This window comes from Musa acuminata, unplaced genomic scaffold (genome assembly GCF_036884655.1).
Source record: "Musa acuminata AAA Group cultivar baxijiao unplaced genomic scaffold, Cavendish_Baxijiao_AAA HiC_scaffold_676, whole genome shotgun sequence".
NCBI classification, from domain to species: Eukaryota; Viridiplantae; Streptophyta; class Magnoliopsida; order Zingiberales; family Musaceae; genus Musa; species Musa acuminata.
This window is the reverse complement of record NW_027020912.1, coordinates 55,001-60,000: the sequence shown is the minus strand read 5'-3', so window position 1 is coordinate 60,000 and position 5,000 is coordinate 55,001.

Below are 5,000 nucleotides of genomic sequence, written 5' to 3'. Positions count from 1 at the left end.
ACAGCGAGCGAAGCGAGAGGCAGCACCGTCCCTGCTATACGAAAGCCCCATCCAGCCCTGTGCCACCCGGGGGGTTCCAGGGTGCTGAGATGGCTGACGTTTTGCTCCGCTCACGACGGTCACCGCACCACGCAAGAACAGGCCAAAAACTGGCCAAAACAGCCCAAAAACGGGCCAAAACTGGCCATTTTTGGCTGCGCGAGCGAGCGGCGAGCGGCGAACAGCGAGCGAAGCGAGAGGCAGCACCGTCCCTGCTATACGAAAGCCCCATCCAGCCCTGTGCCACCCGGGGGGTTCCAGGGTGCTGAGATGGCTGACGTTTTGCTCCGCTCTCGACGGTCACCGCGCAATGCAAGAACAGGCCAAAAACTGGCCAAAACGGCCCAAAAACGGGCCAAAACTGGCCATTTTTGGCTGCGCGAGCGGCGAGCGGCGGACAGCGAGCGAAGCGAGAGGCAGCACCGTCCCTGCTATACGAAAGCCCCATCCAGCCCTGTGCCACCCGGGGGGTTCCAGGGTGCTGAGATGGCTGACGTTTTGCTCCGCTCTCGACGGTCACCGCGCAATGCAAGAACAGGCCAAAAACTGGCCAAAACGGCCCAAAAACGGGCCAAAACTGGCCATTTTTGGCTGCGCGAGCGAGCGGCGAGCGGCGGACAGCGAGCGAAGCGAGAGGCAGCACCGTCCCTGCTATACGAAAGCCCCATCCAGCCCTGTGCCACCCGGGGGGTTCCAGGGTGCTGAGATGGCTGACGTTTTGCTCCGCTCTCGACGGTCACCGCGCAATGCAAGAACAGGCCAAAAACTGGCCAAAACGGCCCAAAAACGGGCCAAAACTGGCCATTTTTGGCTGCACGAGCAAGCGGCGAGCGGCGGACAGCGAGCGAAGCGAGAGGCAGCACCGTCCCTGCTATACGAAAGCCCCATCCAGCCCTGTGCCACCCGGGGGGTTCCAGGGTGCTGAGATGGCTGACGTTTTGCTCCGCTCTCGACGGTCACCGCGCAATGCAAGAACAGGCCAAAAACTGGCCAAAACGGCCCAAAAACGGGCCAAAACTGGCCATTTTTGGCTGCACGAGCGAGCGGCGAGCGGCGGACAGCGAGCGAAGCGAGAGGCAGCACCGTCCCTGCTATACGAAAGCCCCATCCAGCCCTGTGCCACCCGGGGGGTTCCAGGGTGCTGAGATGGCTGACGTTTTGCTCCGCTCTCGACGGTCACCGCGCAATGCAAGAACAGGCCAAAAACTGGCCAAAACGGCCCAAAAACGGGCCAAAACTGGCCATTTTTGGCTGCACGAGCGAGCGGCGAGCGGCGGACAGCGAGCGAAGCGAGAGGCAGCACCGTCCCTGCTATACGAAAGCCCCATCCAGCCCTGTGCCACCCGGGGGGTTCCAGGGTGCTGAGATGGCTGACGTTTTGCTCCGCTCTCGACGGTCACCGCGCAATGCAAGAACAGGCCAAAAACTGGCCAAAACGGCCCAAAAACGGGCCAAAACTGGCCATTTTTGGCTGCGCGAGCGAGCGGCGAGCGGCGGACAGCGAGCGAAGCGAGAGGCAGCACCGTCCCTGCTATACGAAAGCCCCATCCAGCCCTGTGCCACCCGGGGGGTTCCAGGGTGCTGAGATGGCTGACGTTTTGCTCCGCTCTCGACGGTCACCGCGCAATGCAAGAACAGGCCAAAAACTGGCCAAAACGGCCCAAAAACGGGCCAAAACTGGCCATTTTTGGCTGCACGAGCGAGCGGCGAGCGGCGGACAGCGAGCGAAGCGAGAGGCAGCACCGTCCCTGCTATACGAAAGCCCCATCCAGCCCTGTGCCACCCGGGGGGTTCCAGGGTGCTGAGATGGCTGACGTTTTGCTCCGCTCTCGACGGTCACCGCGCAATGCAAGAACAGGCCAAAAACTGGCCAAAACGGCCCAAAAACGGGCCAAAACTGGCCATTTTTGGCTGCACGAGCGAGCGGCGAGCGGCGGACAGCGAGCGAAGCGAGAGGCAGCACCGTCCCTGCTATACGAAAGCCCCATCCAGCCCTGTGCCACCCGGGGGGTTCCAGGGTGCTGAGATGGCTGACGTTTTGCTCCGCTCTCGACGGTCACCGCGCAATGCAAGAACAGGCCAAAAACTGGCCAAAACGGCCCAAAAACGGGCCAAAACTGGCCATTTTTGGCTGCACGAGCGAGCGGCGAGCGGCGGACAGCGAGCGAAGCGAGAGGCAGCACCGTCCCTGCTATACGAAAGCCCCATCCAGCCCTGTGCCACCCGGGGGGTTCCAGGGTGCTGAGATGGCTGACGTTTTGCTCCGCTCTCGACGGTCACCGCGCAATGCAAGAACAGGCCAAAAACTGGCCAAAACGGCCCAAAAACGGGCCAAAACTGGCCATTTTTGGCTGCGCGAGCGAGCGGCGAGCGGCGGACAGCGAGCGAAGCGAGAGGCAGCACCGTCCCTGCTATACGAAAGCCCCATCCAGCCCTGTGCCACCCGGGGGGTTCCAGGGTGCTGAGATGGCTGACGTTTTGCTCCGCTCTCGACGGTCACCGCGCAATGCAAGAACAGGCCAAAAACTGGCCAAAACGGCCCAAAAACGGGCCAAAACTGGCCATTTTTGGCTGCACGAGCGAGCGGCGAGCGGCGGACAGCGAGCGAAGCGAGAGGCAGCACCGTCCCTGCTATACGAAAGCCCCATCCAGCCCTGTGCCACCCGGGGGGTTCCAGGGTGCTGAGATGGCTGACGTTTTGCTCCGCTCTCGACGGTCACCGCGCAATGCAAGAACAGGCCAAAAACTGGCCAAAACGGCCCAAAAACGGGCCAAAACTGGCCATTTTTGGCTGCACGAGCGAGCGGCGAGCGGCGGACAGCGAGCGAAGCGAGAGGCAGCACCGTCCCTGCTATACGAAAGCCCCATCCAGCCCTGTGCCACCCGGGGGGTTCCAGGGTGCTGAGATGGCTGACGTTTTGCTCCGCTCTCGACGGTCACCGCGCAATGCAAGAACAGGCCAAAAACTGGCCAAAACGGCCCAAAAACGGGCCAAAACTGGCCATTTTTGGCTGCACGAGCGAGCGGCGAGCGGCGGACAGCGAGCGAAGCGAGAGGCAGCACCGTCCCTGCTATACGAAAGCCCCATCCAGCCCTGTGCCACCCGGGGGGTTCCAGGGTGCTGAGATGGCTGACGTTTTGCTCCGCTCTCGACGGTCACCGCGCAATGCAAGAACAGGCCAAAAACTGGCCAAAACGGCCCAAAAACGGGCCAAAACTGGCCATTTTTGGCTGCACGAGCGAGCGGCGAGCGGCGGACAGCGAGCGAAGCGAGAGGCAGCACCGTCCCTGCTATACGAAAGCCCCATCCAGCCCTGTGCCACCCGGGGGGTTCCAGGGTGCTGAGATGGCTGACGTTTTGCTCCGCTCTCGACGGTCACCGCGCAATGCAAGAACAGGCCAAAAACTGGCCAAAACGGCCCAAAAACGGGCCAAAACTGGCCATTTTTGGCTGCACGAGCGAGCGGCGAGCGGCGGACAGCGAGCGAAGCGAGAGGCAGCACCGTCCCTGCTATACGAAAGCCCCATCCAGCCCTGTGCCACCCGGGGGGTTCCAGGGTGCTGAGATGGCTGACGTTTTGCTCCGCTCTCGACGGTCACCGCGCAATGCAAGAACAGGCCAAAAACTGGCCAAAACGGCCCAAAAACGGGCCAAAACTGGCCATTTTTGGCTGCACGAGCGAGCGGCGAGCGGCGGACAGCGAGCGAAGCGAGAGGCAGCACCGTCCCTGCTATACGAAAGCCCCATCCAGCCCTGTGCCACCCGGGGGGTTCCAGGGTGCTGAGATGGCTGACGTTTTGCTCCGCTCTCGACGGTCACCGCGCAATGCAAGAACAGGCCAAAAACTGGCCAAAACGGCCCAAAAACGGGCCAAAACTGGCCATTTTTGGCTGCACGAGCGAGCGGCGAGCGGCGGACAGCGAGCGAAGCGAGAGGCAGCACCGTCCCTGCTATACGAAAGCCCCATCCAGCCCTGTGCCACCCGGGGGGTTCCAGGGTGCTGAGATGGCTGACGTTTTGCTCCGCTCTCGACGGTCACCGCGCAATGCAAGAACAGGCCAAAAACTGGCCAAAACGGCCCAAAAACGGGCCAAAACTGGCCATTTTTGGCTGCACGAGCGAGCGGCGAGCGGCGGACAGCGAGCGAAGCGAGAGGCAGCACCGTCCCTGCTATACGAAAGCCCCATCCAGCCCTGTGCCACCCGGGGGGTTCCAGGGTGCTGAGATGGCTGACGTTTTGCTCCGCTCTCGACGGTCACCGCGCAATGCAAGAACAGGCCAAAAACTGGCCAAAACGGCCCAAAAACGGGCCAAAACTGGCCATTTTTGGCTGCGCGAGCGAGCGGCGAGCGGCGGACAGCGAGCGAAGCGAGAGGCAGCACCGTCCCTGCTATATACGAAAGCCCCATCCAGCCCTGTGCCACCCGGGGGGTTCCAGGGTGCTGAGATGGCTGACGTTTTGCTCCGCTCACGACGGTCACCGCACCACGCAAGAACGGACCATAAACAGGCCAAAACAGCCCAAAAACGGGCCAAAACTGGTCATTTTTGGCTGCGCGAGCGAGCGGCGAGCGGCGAACAGCGAGCGAAGCGTGAGGCAGCACCGTCCCTGCTATACGAAAGCCCCATCCAGCCCTGTGCCACCCGGGGGGTTCCAGGGTGCTGAGATGGCTGACGTTTTGCTCCGCTCACGACGGTCACCGCGCCATGCAAGAACGGACCAAAAACAGGCCAAAACAGCCCAAAAACGGGCCAAAACTGGCCATTTTTGGCTGAGCGAGCGAGCGGTGAGCGGCGAACAGCGAGCGAAGCGAGAGGCAGCACCGTCCCTGCTATACGAAAGCCCCATCCAGCCCTGTGCCACCCGGGGGGTTCCAGGGTGCTGAGATGGCTGACGTTTTGCTCCGCTCACGACGGTCGCCGTGCCACGCAAGAACGGACCAAAAACAGGCCAAAACAG